The 15,577-nt window shown below is 51.5% G+C and overlaps 16 non-coding genes across 16 annotated transcripts; all 16 read left to right on the top strand.

The window, feature by feature from the left end:
• The first annotated feature begins 460 nt into the window (after positions 1–460).
• Positions 461–651, top strand: LOC140397766 (U2 spliceosomal RNA). The gene has a single exon (XR_011937195.1). It is a non-coding gene; the product is annotated as a U2 spliceosomal RNA (small nuclear RNA).
• Positions 652–1,436: 785 nt separating this feature from the next.
• On the top strand, positions 1,437–1,627 carry LOC140397703 (U2 spliceosomal RNA). The gene has a single exon (XR_011937134.1). It is a non-coding gene; the product is annotated as a U2 spliceosomal RNA (small nuclear RNA).
• Positions 1,628–2,405: 778 nt separating this feature from the next.
• LOC140397510 (U2 spliceosomal RNA) lies at positions 2,406–2,596 on the top strand. The gene has a single exon (XR_011936945.1). It is a non-coding gene; the product is annotated as a U2 spliceosomal RNA (small nuclear RNA).
• A 784-nt stretch (positions 2,597–3,380) lies between these two features.
• Positions 3,381–3,571, top strand: LOC140397524 (U2 spliceosomal RNA). The gene has a single exon (XR_011936959.1). It is a non-coding gene; the product is annotated as a U2 spliceosomal RNA (small nuclear RNA).
• A 785-nt stretch (positions 3,572–4,356) lies between these two features.
• LOC140397801 (U2 spliceosomal RNA) lies at positions 4,357–4,547 on the top strand. The gene has a single exon (XR_011937228.1). It is a non-coding gene; the product is annotated as a U2 spliceosomal RNA (small nuclear RNA).
• A 784-nt stretch (positions 4,548–5,331) lies between these two features.
• LOC140397811 (U2 spliceosomal RNA) lies at positions 5,332–5,522 on the top strand. The gene has a single exon (XR_011937238.1). It is a non-coding gene; the product is annotated as a U2 spliceosomal RNA (small nuclear RNA).
• Positions 5,523–6,307: 785 nt separating this feature from the next.
• Positions 6,308–6,498, top strand: LOC140397345 (U2 spliceosomal RNA). The gene has a single exon (XR_011936826.1). It is a non-coding gene; the product is annotated as a U2 spliceosomal RNA (small nuclear RNA).
• A 777-nt stretch (positions 6,499–7,275) lies between these two features.
• Positions 7,276–7,466, top strand: LOC140397590 (U2 spliceosomal RNA). Its single transcript, XR_011937023.1, has one exon. It is a non-coding gene; the product is annotated as a U2 spliceosomal RNA (small nuclear RNA).
• Positions 7,467–8,251: 785 nt separating this feature from the next.
• LOC140397793 (U2 spliceosomal RNA) lies at positions 8,252–8,442 on the top strand. The gene has a single exon (XR_011937221.1). It is a non-coding gene; the product is annotated as a U2 spliceosomal RNA (small nuclear RNA).
• Positions 8,443–9,226: 784 nt separating this feature from the next.
• On the top strand, positions 9,227–9,417 carry LOC140397809 (U2 spliceosomal RNA). The gene has a single exon (XR_011937236.1). It is a non-coding gene; the product is annotated as a U2 spliceosomal RNA (small nuclear RNA).
• A 785-nt stretch (positions 9,418–10,202) lies between these two features.
• On the top strand, positions 10,203–10,393 carry LOC140397170 (U2 spliceosomal RNA). Its single transcript, XR_011936740.1, has one exon. It is a non-coding gene; the product is annotated as a U2 spliceosomal RNA (small nuclear RNA).
• Positions 10,394–11,170: 777 nt separating this feature from the next.
• On the top strand, positions 11,171–11,361 carry LOC140397677 (U2 spliceosomal RNA). Its single transcript, XR_011937109.1, has one exon. It is a non-coding gene; the product is annotated as a U2 spliceosomal RNA (small nuclear RNA).
• A 785-nt stretch (positions 11,362–12,146) lies between these two features.
• LOC140397393 (U2 spliceosomal RNA) lies at positions 12,147–12,337 on the top strand. Its single transcript, XR_011936848.1, has one exon. It is a non-coding gene; the product is annotated as a U2 spliceosomal RNA (small nuclear RNA).
• Positions 12,338–13,114: 777 nt separating this feature from the next.
• LOC140397556 (U2 spliceosomal RNA) lies at positions 13,115–13,305 on the top strand. Its single transcript, XR_011936990.1, has one exon. It is a non-coding gene; the product is annotated as a U2 spliceosomal RNA (small nuclear RNA).
• Positions 13,306–14,089: 784 nt separating this feature from the next.
• LOC140397736 (U2 spliceosomal RNA) lies at positions 14,090–14,280 on the top strand. The gene has a single exon (XR_011937165.1). It is a non-coding gene; the product is annotated as a U2 spliceosomal RNA (small nuclear RNA).
• Positions 14,281–15,105: 825 nt separating this feature from the next.
• On the top strand, positions 15,106–15,296 carry LOC140397276 (U2 spliceosomal RNA). Its single transcript, XR_011936800.1, has one exon. It is a non-coding gene; the product is annotated as a U2 spliceosomal RNA (small nuclear RNA).
• Positions 15,297–15,577: the final 281 nt, after the last annotated feature.

Below are 15,577 nucleotides of genomic sequence, written 5' to 3'. Positions count from 1 at the left end.
AAGTGTGGCGACAGACTGAACGGCATCCTGTTTGGATGTAGGTATACCTTCACGGCGTCTCTTTTCTTTCTCCTGACTCCACGACCAACACGCTAGGGTGGAGCTCAGGGAGACTAGACATTGCCCCCTGTTGGATACCGCCAGTACTTGCTGCTTGCACGGATTGTCCTTTGTTCGGCAAAGGTGGAGATTTCTTCCACTCCCTCCGTTGGGTGTCACTGGCCTTCACAGCGTCTCCATTTCATCTGGTGACGACAGGGGACGGCTTGCCAGACGATGTCTTCGTGTTGTGTTTTACTGGTTCTGCATGCACAGACTCCAGCGTGCTCGGCCAAGCTGGAGGTTTCTTGACCAACAGTGAGCGTAGACTAAAAGTTCCAAAGCACAGTCGAGCGCAGCAAGGTGCACCTGAATGTCGGTGGACGAGGAGGACAAGAGCCATTTCCGGAAAATATGGGCTATCGCTTCTCGGCCTTTTGGCTCAGATCACGTGTAGTATCTGTTCTTATCAGTTTAATATCTGATATGTCCTCAATATGGAGACCGAATATTCAATTGATTTTTAGGACCCGGAGATGGTTCAGGGGCTTGCTCCTTCCGCTCCACGCATCAACCTGGGCTTGCAGTGCTTCCAGGAATGGTGCCTTCACCCCGCTTTGGGGCGGAAATGTATAAAAGCAGAAAATGCCGCAAAACCTACCTACCCCTTTTCTCTGTTGTCCAGTTGCCTCATCTTGACCAATTTAAGGCATTTCAAGCTCCAAAGCATTGCTAGCTTTTCTGCTGGCGGGAGCTTCGTGCACTAATGTTGCGAGTCGATGGACTCGAGGACTTTCGGCAGCCAGGCTCCGTTTTCAGCTGATATGCCGCACAGATTTCCTGCTGCTTTTTACAGGCCACTCACCCTCACCCTCGGATGCCGACTTGCCTTCTCCTCACTTCAGTTACCACATCCCTTCATCCTGCACAACGGGATACTGTTGCGACAGACTGAACGGCATCCTGTTTGGATGTAGGTATACCTTCACGGCGACTCTTTTAGTTCTCCTGACTCCACGACCAACACGCCAGGGTGGAGCTCAGGGAGACTAGACATTGCCCTCTGTTGGATTCCGCCAGTACTTGCTGCTTGCACGGATTGCCCTTTGTTCGGCAAAGGTGGAGATGACTTCGACTCCCTCCGTTGGGTGTCACTGGGCCTTCACAGCGTCTCCATTTCATCTGGTGACGACAGGGGACGGCTTGCCAGACGATGTCTTCCTGTTGTGTTTTACTGGTTCTGCATGCTCAGACTCCACCGTGCTCGGCCAAGCTGGATGTCTCTTGTCCAACAGTGAGCGTAGACTAAAAGTTCCAAAGCACAGTCGAGCGCAGCAAGGTGCACCTGAATGTCGGTGGACGAGGAGGACAAGAGCCATTGCCTGAAAATATGGGCTATCGCTTCTCGGCCTTCTGACTCAGATCAAGTGTAGTATCTGTTCTTATCAGTTTAATATCTGATATGTCCTCAATCTGGGGACCGAATATTAAATTGATTTTTAGGACTCGGAGATGGTTCAGGGGCTTGCTCCTTCCGCTCCACGCATCAACCTGGTCTTGCCGTGCTTCCAGGAATGGTGCTCTCTCCCCGCTTTGGGGCGCTCAAAGCATAAAATGTCGCAAAACGTGGCTTCCGTTTTTCTCTTTTGTCCAGTTGTTTCATCCTGACCAATTTAAGGCCTTTCAGGCTCCAAAGCATTGCTAGCTTTTCTGCTGGCGGGAGCTTCGTGCACGAATGTTGCGAACCGATGGACTCGCGGACTTGCGGCAGCCAGGCTCCGTTTTCAGCTGATATGCCACACAGATTTCCTGCTGCTTTTTACAGGCCACACACACTCACACTCGGATGCCGACTTGCCTTCTCCTCACTTCAGTTACCACATCCCTTCATCCTGCACAACGGGGAAGTGTGGCGACAGACTGAACGGCATCCTGTTTGGATGTAGGTACACCTTCACGGCATCTCTTTTCGTTCTCCTGACTCCACGACCAACACGCCAGGGTGGAGCTCAGGGAGACTAGACATTGCCCTCTGTTGGATTCCGCCAGTACTTGCTGCTTGCACGGATTGCCCTTTGTTCGGCAAAGGTGGAGATGACTTCGACTCCCTCTGTTGGGTGTCACTGGGCCTTCACAGCGTCTCCATTTCATCTGGTGACGACAGGGGACGGCTTGCCAGACGATGTCTTCGTGTTGTGTTTTACTGGTTCTGCATGCACAGACTCCACCGTGCTCGGCCAAGCTGGAGGTTTCTTGACCAACAGTGAGCGTAGACTAAAAGTTCCAAAGCACAGTCGAGCGCAGCAAGGTGCACCTGAATGTCGGTGGATGAGGAGGACAAGAGCCATTGCCGGAAAATATGGGCTATCGCTTCTCGGCCTTTTGGCTCAGATCAAGTGTAGTATCTGTTCTTATCAGCTTAATATCTGATATGTCCTCAATATGAAGACCGAATATTAAATTGATTTTTAGTACTCGGAGATGGTTCAGGGGCTTGCTCCTTCCGCTCCACGCATCAACCTGGGCTTGCAGTGCTTCCAGGAATGGTGCCTTCACCCCGCTTTGGGGCGGAAATGTATAAAAGCAGAAAATGCCGCAAAACCTGCCTACCCCTTTTCTCTGTTGTCCAGTTGCCTCATCTTGACCAATTTAAGGCATTTCAAGCTCCAAAGCATTGCTAGCTTTTCTGCTGGCGGGAGCTTCGTGCACTAATGTTGCGAGTCGATGGACTCGAGGACTTTCGGCAGCCAGGCTCCGTTTTCAGCTGATATGCCGCACAGATTTCCTGCTGCTTTTTACAGGCCACTCACCCTCACCCTCGGATGCCGACTTGCCTTCTCCTCACTTCAGTTACCACATCCCTTCATCCTGCACAACGGGATACTGTTGCGACAGACTGAACGGCATCCTGTTTGGATGTAGGTATACCTTCACGGCGTCTCTTTTAGTTCTCCTGACTCCACGACCAACACGCCAGGGTGGAGCTCAGGGAGACTAGACATTGCCCTCTGTTGGATTCCGCCAGTACTTGCTGTTTGCACGGATTGCCCTTTGTTCGGCAAAGGTGGAGATGACTTCGACTCCCTCTGTTGGGTGTCACTGGGCCTTCACAGCGTCTCCATTTCATCTGGTGACGACAGGGGACGGCTTGCCAGACGATGTCTTCCTGTTGTGTTTACTGGTTCTGCATGCACAGACTCCACCGTGCTCGGCCAAGCTGGATGTCTCTTGACCAACAGTGAGCGTAGACTAAACGTTCCAAAGCACAGTCGAGCGCAGCAAGGTGCACCTGAATGTCGGTGGATGAGGAGGACAAGAGCCATTGCCGGAAAATATGGGCTATCGCTTCTCGGCCTTTTGGCTCAGATCAAGTGTAGTATCTGTTCTTATCAGTTTAATATCTGATATTTCCTCAATATGGGGACCGAATATTAAATTGAGTTTTAGGACTCGGAGATGGTTCAGGGGCTTGCTCCTTCCGCTCCACGCATCAACCTGGTCTTGCAGTGCTTCCAGGAATGGTGCCCTCTCCCCAATTTGGGGCGCAAAATGTATTAAAGTAGAAAATGCCGCAAAACCTGGCTTCCCCTTTTCTCTCTTGTCCAGTTGTCTCATCCTGACCAATTTAAGGCCTTTCAGGCTCCAAAGCATTGCTAGCTTTCCTGCTGTCGGGAGCTCCGTGCACGAATGTTGTGAGCCGATGGACTCGCGGACTTGCGGCAGCCAGGCTCCGTTTTCAGCTGATATGCCACACAGATTTCCTGCTGCTCTTTACAGGCCACTCACCTTCACACTCGGATGCCGACTTGCCTTCTCCCCACTTCAGTTACCACATCCCTTCATCCTGCACAACGGGGAAGTGTGGCGACAGACTGAACGGCATTCTCTTTGGATGTAGGTATACCTTCACGGCGTCTCTTTTCGTTCTCCTGACTCCACGACCAACACGCTAGGGTGGAGCTCAGGGAGACTAGACATTGCCCCCTGTTGGATACCGCCAGTACTTGCTGCTTGCACGGATTGTCCTTTTTTCGGCAAAGGTGGAGATTTCTTCCTCTCCCTCCGTTGGGTGTCACTGGCCTTCACAGCGTCTCCATTTCATCTGGTGACGACAGGGGACGGCTTGCCAGACGATGTCTTCGTGTTGTGTTTTACTGGTTCTGCATGCACAGACTCCACCGTGCTCGGCCAAGCTGGAGGTTTCTTGACCAACAGTGAGCGTAGACTAAAAGTTCCAAAGCACAGTCGAGCGCAGCAAGGTGCACCTGAATGTCGGTGGATGAGGAGGACAAGAGCCATTGCCGGAAAATATGGGCTATCGCTTCTCGGCCTTTTGGCTCAGATCAAGTGTAGTATCTGTTCTTATAAGTTTAATATCTGATATTTCCTCAATATGGAGACCGAATATTAAATTGATTTTTAGGACTCGGAGATGGTTCAGGGGCTTGCTCCTTCCGCTCCACGCATCAACCTGGGCTTGTAGTGCTTCCAGGAATGGTGCCTTCACCCCGCTTTGGGGCGGAAATGTATAAAAGCAGAAAATGACGCAAAACCTGCCTACCCCTTTTCTCTGTTGTCCAGTTGCCTCATCTTGACCAATTTAAGACATTTCATGCTCCAAAGCATTGCTAGCTTTTTTGCTGGCGGGAGCTTCGTGCACTAATGTTGCGAGTCGATGGACTCGAGGACTTTCGGCAGCCAGGCTCCGTTTTCAGCTGATATGCCGCACAGATTTCCTGCTGCTTTTTACAGGCCACTCACCCTCACCCTCGGATGCCGACTTGCCTTCTCCTCACTTCAGTTACCACATCCCTTCATCCTGCACAACGGGATACTGTTGCGACAGACTGAACGGCATCCTGTTTGGATGTAGGTATACCTTCACGGCGTCTCTTTTAGTTCTCCTGACTCCACGACCAACACGCCAGGGTGGAGCTCAGGGAGACTAGACATTGCCCCCTGTTGGATACCGCCAGTACTTGCTGCTTGCACGGATTGTCCTTTGTTCGGCAAAGGTGGAGATTTCTTCCACTCCCTCCGTTGGGTGTCACTGGCCTTCACAGCGTCTCCATTTCATCTGGTGACGACAGGGGACGGCTTGCCAGACGATGTCTTCGTGTTGTGTTTTACTGGTTCTGCATGCACAGACTCCACCGTGCTCGGCCAAGCTGGAGGTTTCTTGACCAACAGTGAGCGTAGACTAAAAGTTCCAAAGCACAGTCGAGCGCAGCAAGGTGCACCTGAATGTCGGTGGATGAGGAGGACAAGAGCCATTGCCGGCAAATATGGGCTATCGCTTCTCGGCCTTTTGGCTCAGATCAAGTGTAGTATCTGCTCTTATCAGTTTAATATCTGATATGTCCGCAATATGGAGACCGAATATTAAATTGATTTTTAGGACTCGGAGATGGCTCAGGGGCTTGCTCCTTCCGCTCCACGCATCAACCTGTGCTTGCAGTGCTTCCAGGAATGGTGCCTTCACCCCGCTTTGGGGCGGAAATGTATAAAAGCAGAAAATGCCGCAAAACCTGCCTACCCCTTTTCTTTGTTGTCCAGTTGCCTCATCTTGACCAATTTAAGGCATTTCAAGCTCCAAAGCATTGCTAGCTTTTCTGCTGGCGGGAGCTTCGTGCACTAATGTTGCGAGTCGATGGACTCGAGGACTTTCGGCAGCCAGGCTCCGTTTTCAGCTGATATGCCGCACAGATTTCCTGCTGCTTTTTACAGGCCACTCACCCTCACCCTCGGATGCCGACTTGCCTTCTCCTGACTTCAGTTACCACATCCCTTCATCCTGCACAACGGGATACTGTTGCGACAGACTGAACGGCATCCTGTTTGGATGTAGGTATACCTTCACGGCGACTCTTTTAGTTCTCCTGACTCAACGACCAACACGCCAGGGTGGAGCTCAGGGAGACTAGACATTGCCCTCTGTTGGATTCCGCCAGTACTTGCTGTTTGCACGGATTGCCCTTTGTACGGCAAAGGTGGAGATGACTTCGACTCCCTCTGTTGGGTGTCACTGGGCCTTCACAGCGTCTCCATTTCATCTGGTGACGACAGGGGACGGCTTGCCAGACGATGTCTTCCTGTTGTGTTTTACTGGTTCTGCATGCTCAGACTCCACCGTGTTCGGCCAAGCTGGATGTCTCTTGTCCAACAGTGAGCGTAGACTAAAAGTTCCAAAGCACAGTCGAGCGCAGCAAGGTGCACCTGAATGTCGGTGGACGAGGAGGACAAGAGCCATTGCCGGAAAATATGGGCTATCGCTTCTCGGCCTTTTGGCTCAGATCAAGTGTAGTATCTGTTCTTATCAGTTTAATATCTGATATGTCCTCAATCTGGGGACCGAATATTAAATTGATTTTTAGGACTCGGAGATGGTTCAGGGGCTTGCTCCTTCCGCTCCACGCATCAACCTGGTCTTGCAGTGCTTCCAGGAATGGTGCCTACACCCCGCTTTGGGGCGCCAAATGTATAAAAGCAGAAAATGCCGCAAAACCTGGCTTACCCTTTTCTCTCTTGTCCAGTTGTCTCATCCTGACCAATTTAAGGCCTTTCAGGCTCCAAAGCATTGCTAGCTTTTCTGCTGTCGGGAGCTCCGTGCACGAATGTTGTGAGCCGGCGGACTTGCGGCAGCCAGGCTCCGTTTTCAGCTGATATGCCACACAGATTTCCTGCTGCTCTTTACAGGCCACTCACCTTCACACTCGGATGCCGACTTGCCTTCTCCTCACTTCAGTTACCACATCCCTTCATCCTGCACAACGGGGAAGTGTGGCGACAGACTGAACGGCATTCTCTTTGGATGTAGGTATACCTTCACGGCGTCTCTTTTCGTTCTCCTGACTCCACGACCAACACGCTAGGGTGGAGCTCAGGGAGACTAGACATTGCCCCCTGTTGGATACCGCCAGTACTTGCTGCTTGCACGGATTGTCCTTTTTTCGGCAAAGGTGGAGATTTCTTCCACTCCCTCCGTTGGGTGTCACTGGCCTTCACAGCGTCTCCATTTCATCTGGTGACGACAGGGGACGGCTTGCCAGACGATGTCTTCGTGTTGTGTTTTACTGGTTCTGCATGCACAGACTCCACCGTGCTCGGCCAAGCTGGAGGTTTCTTGACCAACAGTGAGCGTAGACTAAAAGTTCCAAAGCACAGTCGAGCGCAGCAAGGTGCACCTGAATGTCGGTGGATGAGGAGGACAAGAGCCATTGCCGGAAAATATGGGCTATCGCTTCTCGGCCTTTTGGCTCAGATCAAGTGTAGTATCTGTTCTTATCAGTTTAATATCTGATATGTCCTCAATATGGAGACCGAATATTAAATTGATTTTTAGGACTCGGAGATGGTTCAGGGGCTTGCTCCTTCCGCTCTACGCATCAACCTGGTCTTGCAGTGCTTCCAGGAATGGTGCCCTCTCCCCGCTTTGGGACGCAAAATGTATAATAGCAGAAAATGCCGCAAAACCTGACTTACCCTTTTCTCTCTTGTCCAGTTGTCTCATCCTGACCCATTTAAGGCCTTTCAGGCTCCAAAGCATTGCTAGCTTTCCTGCTGTCGGGAGCTCCGTGCACGAATGTTGTGAGCCGATGGACTCGCGGACTTGCGGCAGCCAGGCTCCGTTTTCAGCTGATATGCCACACAGATTTCCTGCTGCTCTTTACAGGCCACTCACCTTCACACTCGGATGCCGACTTGCCTTCTCCTCACTTCAGTTACCACATCCCTTCATCCTGCACAACGGGGAAGTGTGGCGACAGACTGAACGGCATTCTCTTTGGATGTAGGTATACCTTCACGGCGTCTCTTTTCGTTCTCCTGACTCCACGACCAACACGCTAGGGTGGAGCTCAGGGAGACTAGACATTGCCCCCTTTTGGATACCGCCAGTACTTGCTGCTTGCACGGATTGTCCTTTTTTCGGCAAAGGTGGAGATTTCTTCCACTCCCTCCGTTGGGTGTCACTGGCCTTCACAGCGTCTCCATTTCATCTGGTGACGACAGGGGACGGCTTGCCAGACGATGTCTTCGTGTTGTGTTTTACTGGTTCTGCATGCACAGACTCCACCGTGCTCGGCCAAGCTGGAGGTTTCTTGACCAACAGTGAGCGTAGACTAAAAGTTCCAAAGCACAGTCGAGCGCAGCAAGGTGCACCTGAATGTCGGTGGATGAGGAGGACAAGAGCCATTGCCGGAAAATATGGGCTATCGCTTCTCGGCCTTTTGGCTCAGATCAAGTGTAGTATCTGTTCTTATCAGTTTAATATCTGATATTTCCTCAATATGGAGACCGAATATTAAATTGATTTTTAGGACTCGGAGATGGTTCAGGGGCTTGCTTCTTCCGCTCCACGCATCAACCTGGGCTTATAGTGCTTCTAGGAATGGTGCCTTCACCCCGCTTTGGGGCGGAAATGTATAAAAGCAGAAAATGACGCAAAACCTGCCTACCCCTTTTCTCTGTTGTCCAGTTGCCTCATCTTGACCAATTTAAGGCATTTCATGCTCCAAAGCATTGCTAGCTTTTTTGCTGGCGGGAGCTTCGTGCACTAATGTTGCGAGTCGATGGACTCGAGGACTTTCGGCAGCCAGGCTCCGTTTTCAGCTGATATGCCGCACAGATTTCCTGCTGCTTTTTACAGGCCACTCACCCTCACCCTCGGATGCCGACTTGCCTTCTCCTCACTTCAGTTACCACATCCCTTCATCCTGCACAACGGGATACTGTTGCGACAGACTGAACGGCATCCTGTTTGGATGTAGGTATACCTTCACGGCGTCTCTTTTAGTTCTCCTGACTCCACGACCAACACGCCAGGGTGGAGCTCAGGGAGACTAGACATTGCCCCCTGTTGGATACCGCCAGTACTTGCTGCTTGCACGGATTGTCCTTTGTTCGGCAAAGGTGGAGATTTCTTCCACTCCCTCCGTTGGGTGTCACTGGCCTTCACAGCGTCTCCATTTCATCTGGTGACGACAGGGGACGGCTTGCCAGACGATGTCTTCGTGTTGTGTTTTACTGGTTCTGCATGCACAGACTCCACCGTGCTCGGCCAAGCTGGAGGTTTCTTGACCAACAGTGAGCGTAGACTAAAAGTTCCAAAGCACAGTCGAGCGCAGCAAGGTGCACCTGAATGTCGGTGGATGAGGAGGACAAGAGCCATTGCCGGAAAATATGGGCTATCGCTTCTCGGCCTTTTGGCTCAGATCAAGTGTAGTATCTGCTCTTATCAGTTTAATATCTGATATGTCCGCAATATGGAGACCGAATATTAAATTGATTTTTAGGACTCGGAGATGGCTCAGGGGCTTGCTCCTTCCGCTCCACGCATCAACCTGTGCTTGCAGTGCTTCCAGGAATGGTGCCTTCACCCCGCTTTGGGGCGGAAATGTATAAAAGCAGAAAATGCCGCAAAACCTGCCTACCCCTTTTCTTTGTTGTCCAGTTGCCTCATCTTGACCAATTTAAGGCATTTCAAGCTCCAAAGCATTGCTAGCTTTTCTGCTGGCGGGAGCTTCGTGCACTAATGTTGCGAGTCGATGGACTCGAGGACTTTCGGCAGCCAGGCTCCGTTTTCAGCTGATATGCCGCACAGATTTCCTGCTGCTTTTTACAGGCCACTCACCCTCACCCTCGGATGCCGACTTGCCTTCTCCTGACTTCAGTTACCACATCCCTTCATCCTGTACAACGGGATACTGTTGCGACAGACTGAACGGCATCCTGTTTGGATGTAGGTATACCTTCACGGCGACTCTTTTAGTTCTCCTGACTCAACGACCAACACGCCAGGGTGGAGCTCAGGGAGACTAGACATTGCCCTCTGTTGGATTCCGCCAGTACTTGCTGTTTGCACGGATTGCCCTTTGTACGGCAAAGGTGGAGATGACTTCGACTCCCTCTGTTGGGTGTCACTGGGCCTTCACAGCGTCTCCATTTCATCTGGTGACGACAGGGGACGGCTTGCCAGACGATGTCTTCCTGTTGTGTTTTACTGGTTCTGTATGCTCAGACTCCACCGTGCTCGGCCAAGCTGGATGTCTCTTGTCCAACAGTGAGCGTAGACTAAAAGTTCCAAAGCACAGTCGAGCGCAGCAAGGTGCACCTGAATGTCGGTGGACGAGGAGGACAAGAGCCATTGCCGGACAATATGGGCTATCGCTTCTCGGCCTTTTGGCTCAGATCAAGTGTAGTATCTGTTCTTATCAGTTTAATATCTGATATGTCCTCAATCTGGGGACTGAATATTAAATTGATTTTTAGGACTCGGAGATGGTTCAGGGGCTTGCTCCTTCCGCTCCACGCATCAACCTGGTCTTGCAGTGCTTCCAGGAATGGTGCCTACACCCCGCTTTGGGGCGCCAAATGTATAAAAGCAGAAAATGCCGCAAAACCTGGCTTACCCTTTTCTCTCTTGTCCAGTTGTCTCATCCTGACCAATTTAAGGCCTTTCAGGCTCCAAAGCATTGCTAGCTTTTCTGCTGTCGGGAGCTCCGTGCACGAATGTTGTGAGCCGGCGGACTTGCGGCAGCCAGGCTCCGTTTTCAGCTGATATGCCACACAGATTTCCTGCTGCTCTTTACAGGCCACTCAGCTTCACACTCGGATGCCGACTTGCCTTCTCCTCACTTCAGTTACCACATCCCTTCATCCTGCACAACGGGGAAGTATGGCGACAGACTGAACGGCATTCTCTTTGGATGTAGGTATATCTTCACGGCGTCTCTTTTCGTTCTCCTGACTCCACGACCAACACGCTAGGGTGGAGCTCAGGGAGACTAGACATTGCCCCCTGTTGGATACCGCCAGTACTTGCTGCTTGCACGGATTGTCCTTTGTTCGGCAAAGGTGGAGATTTCTTCCACTCCCTCCGTTGGGTGTCACTGGCCTTCACAGCGTCTCCATTTCATCTGGTGACGACAGGGGACGGCTTGCCAGATGATGTCTTCGTGTTGTGTTTTACTGGTTCTGCATGCACAGACTCCACCGTGCTCGGCCAAGCTGGAGGTTTCTTGACCAACAGTGAGCGTAGACTAAAAGTTCCAAAGCACAGTCGAGCGCAGCAAGGTGCACCTGAATGTCGGTGGATGAGGAGGACAAGAGCCATTGCCGGAAAATATGGGCTATCGCTTCTCGGCCTTTTGGCTCAGATCAAGTGTAGTATCTGCTCTTATCAGTTTAATATCTGATATGTCCTCAATATGGAGACCGAATATTAAATTGATTTTTAGGACTCGGAGATGGTTCAGGGGCTTGCTCCTTCCGCTCCACGCATCAACCTGGGCTTGCAGTGCTTCCAGGAATGGTGCCTTCACCCCGCTTTGGGGCGGAAATGTATAAAAGCAGAAAATGCCGCAAAACCTGCCTACCCCATTTCTCTGTTGTCCAGTTGCCTCATCTTGACCAATTTAAGGCATTTCAAGCTCCAAAGCATTGCTAGCTTTTCTGCTGGCGGGAGCTTCGTGCACTAATGTTGCGAGTCGATGGACTCGAGGACTTTCGGCAGCCAGGCTCCGCTTTCAGCTGATAGGCCGCACAGATTTCCTGCTGCTTTTTACAGGCCACTCACCCTCACCCTCGGATGCCGACTTGCCTTCTCCTCACTTCAGTTACCACATCCCTTCATCCTGCACAACGGGATACTGTTGCGACAGACTGAACGGCATCCTGTTTGGATGTAGGTATACCTTCACGGCGACTCTTTTAGTTCTCCTGACTCCACGACCAACACGCCAGGGTGGAGCTCAGGGAGACTAGACATTGCCCTCTGTTGCATTCCGCCAGTACTTGCTGTTTGCACGGATTGCCCTTTGTTCGGCAAAGGTGGAGATGACTTCGACTCCCTCTGTTGGGTGTCACTGGGCCTTCACAGCGTCTCCATTTCATCTGGTGACGACAGGGGACGGCTTGCCAGACGATGTCTTCCTGTTGTGTTTTACTGGTTCTGCATGCTCAGACTCCACCGTGCTCGGCCAAGCTGGATGTCTCTTGTCCAACAGTGAGCGTAGACTAAAAGTTCCAAAGCACAGTCGAGCGCAGCAAGGTGCACCTGAATGTCGGTGGACGAGGAGGACAAGAGCCATTGCCGGACAATATGGGCTATCGCTTCTCGGCCTTTTGGCTCAGATCAAGTGTAGTATCTGTTCTTATCAGTTTAATATCTGATATGTCCTCAATCTGGGGACCGAATATTAAATTGATTTTTAAGTCTCGGAGATGGTTCAGGGGCTTGCTCCTTCCGCTCCACGCATCAACCTGGTCTTGCAGTGCTTCCAGGAATGGTGCCTACACCCCGCTTTGGGGCGCCAAATGTATAAAAGCAGAAAATGCCGCAAAACCTGGCTTACCCTTTTCTCTCTTGTCCAGTTGTCTCATCCTGACCAATTTAAGGCCTTTCAGGCTCCAAAGCATTGCTAGCTTTTCTGCTGTCGGGAGCTCCGTGCACGAATGTTGTGAGCCGGCGGACTTGCGGCAGCCAGGCTCCGTTTTCAGCTGATATGCCACACAGATTTCCTGCTGCTCTTTACAGGCCACTCACCTTCACACTCGGATGCCGACTTGCCTTCTCCTCACTTCAGTTACCACATCCCTTCATCCTGCACAACGGGGAAGTGTGGCGACAGACTGAACGGCATTCTCTTTGGATGTAGGTATACCTTCACGGCGTCTCTTTTCGTTCTCCTGACTCCACGACCAACACGCTAGGGTGGAGCTCAGGGAGACTAGACATTGCCCCCTGTTGGATACCGCCAGTACTTGCTGCTTGCACGGATTGTCCTTTTTTCGGCAAAGGTGGAGATTTCTTCCACTCCCTCCGTTGGGTGTCACTGGCCTTCACAGCGTCTCCATTTCATCTGGTGACGACAGGGGACGGCTTGCCAGACGATGTCTTCGTGTTGTGTTTTACTGGTTCTGCATGCACAGACTCCACCGTGCTCGGCCAAGCTGGAGGTTTCTTGACCAACAGTGAGCGTAGACTAAAAGTTCCAAAGCACAGTCGAGCGCAGCAAGGTGCACCTGAATGTCGGTGGATGAGGAGGACAAGAGCCATTGCCGGAAAATATGGGCTATCGCTTCTCGGCCTTTTGGCTCAGATCAAGTGTAGTATCTGTTCTTATCAGTTTAATATCTGATATGTCCTCAATATGGAGACCGAATATTAAATTGATTTTTAGGACTCGGAGATGGTTCAGGGGCTTGCTCCTTCCGCTCCACGCATCAACCTGGGCTTGCAGTGCTTCCAGGAATGGTGCCTTCACCCCGCTTTGGGGCGGAAATGTATAAAAGCAGAAAATGCCGCAAAAACTGGCTTCCCCTTTTCTCTCTTGTCCAGTTGTCTCATCCTGACCAATTTAAGGCCTTTCAGGCTCCAAAGCATTGCTAGCTTTTCTGCTGGCGGGAGCTTCGTGCACGAATGTTGTGAGCCGATGGACTCGCGGACTTGCGGCAGCCAGGCTCCGTTTTCAGCTGATATGCCACACAGATTTCCTGCTGCTCTTTACAGGCCACTCACCTTCACACTCGGATGCCGACTTGCCTTCTCCTCACTTCAGTTACCACATCCCTTCATCCTGCACAACGGGGAAGTGTGGCGACAGACTGAACGGCATTCGCTTTGGATGTAGGTATATCTTCACGGCGTCTCTTTTCGTTCTCCTGACTCCACGACCAACACGCTAGGGTGGAGCTCAGGGAGACTAGACATTGCCCCCTGTTGGATACCGCCAGTACTTGCTGCTTGCACGGATTGTCCTTTGTTCGGCAAAGGTGGAGATTTCTTCCACTCCCTCCGTTGGGTGTCACTGGCCTTCACAGCGTCTCCATTTCATCTGGTGACGACAGGGGACGGCTTGCCAGACGATGTCTTCGTGTTGTGTTTTACTGGTTCTGCATGCACAGACTCCACCGTGCTCGACCAAGCTGGAGGTTTCTTGACCAACAGTGAGCGTAGACTAAAAGTTCCAAAGCACAGTCGAGCGCAGCAAGGTGCACCTGAATGTCGGTGGATGAGGAGGACAAGAGCCATTGCCGGAAAATATGGGCTATCGCTTCTCGGCCTTTTGGCTCAGATCAAGTGTAGTATCTGCTCTTATCAGTTTAATATCTGATATGTCCTCAATATGGAGACCGAATATTAAATTGATTTTTAGGACTCGGAGATGGCTCAGAAGCTTGCTCCTTCCGCTCCACGCATCAACCTGGACTTGCAGTGCTTCCAGGAATGGTGCCTTCACCCCGCTTTGGGGCGGAAATGTATAAAAGCAGAAAATGCCGCAAAACCTGCCTACCCCTTTTCTCTGTTGTCCAGTTGCCTCATCTTGACCAATTTAAGGCATTTCAAGCTCCAAAGCATTGCTAGCTTTTCTGCTGGCGGGAGCTTCGCGCACTAATGTTGCGAGTCGATGGACTCGAGGACTTTCGGCAGCCAGGCTCCGTTTTCAGCTGATATGCCGCACAGATTTCCTGCTGCTTTTTACAGGTACAGATATACCTACATCCAAAGCGAATGCCGTTCAGTCTGTCGCCACCCTCACCCTCGGATGCCGACTTGCCTTCTCCTGACTTCAGTTACCACATCCCTTCATCCTGCACAACGGGATACTGTTGCGACAGACTGAACGGCATCCTGTTTGGATGTAGGTATACCTTCACGGCGACTCTTTTAGTTCTCCTGACTCAACGACCAACACGCCAGGGTGGAGCTCAGGGAGACTAGACATTGCCCTCTGTTGGATTCCGCCAGTACTTGCTGTTTGCACGGATTGCCCTTTGTTCGGCAAAGGTGGAGATGACTTCGACTCCCTCTGTTGGGTGTCACTGGGCCTTCACAGCGTCTCCATTTCATCTGGTGACGACAGGGGACGGCTTGCCAGACGATGTCTTCCTGTTGTGTTTTACTGGTTCTGCATGCTCAGACTCCACCGTGCTCGGCCAAGCTGGATGTCTCTTGTCCAACAGTGAGCGTAGACTAAAAGTTCCAAAGCACAGTCGAGCGCAGCAAGGTGCACCTGAATGTCGGTGGACGAGGAGGACAAGAGCCATTGCCGGAAAATATGGGCTATCGCTTCTCGGCCTTTTGGCTCAGATCAAGTGTAGTATCTGTTCTTATCAGTTTAATATCTGATATGTTCTCAATCTGGGGACCGAATATTAAATTGATTTTTAGGACTCGGAGATGGTTCAGGGGCTTGCTCCTTCCGCTCCACGCATCAACCTGGTCTTGCAGTGCTTCCAGGAATGGTGCCCTCTCCCCGCTTTGGGGCGCCAAATGTATAAAAGCAGAAAATGCCGCAAAACCTGGCTTACCCTTTTCTCTCTTGTCCAGTTGTCTCATCCTGACCAATTTAAGGCCTTTCAGGCTCCAAAGCATTGCTAGCTTTTGTGCTGTCGGGAGCTCCGTGCACGAATGTTGTGAGCCGGCGGACTTGCGGCAGGCAGGCTCCGTTTTCAGCTGATATGCCACACAGATTTCCTGCTGCTCTTTACAGGCCACTCACCTTCACACTCGGATGCCGACTTGCCTTCTCCTCAC

The sequence above is a fragment of the Scyliorhinus torazame genome, chromosome 20 (assembly GCF_047496885.1).
Source record: "Scyliorhinus torazame isolate Kashiwa2021f chromosome 20, sScyTor2.1, whole genome shotgun sequence".
NCBI lineage: Eukaryota > Metazoa > Chordata > Chondrichthyes > Carcharhiniformes > Scyliorhinidae > Scyliorhinus > Scyliorhinus torazame.
This window is presented reverse-complemented; position numbering and strand designations above follow the sequence as displayed.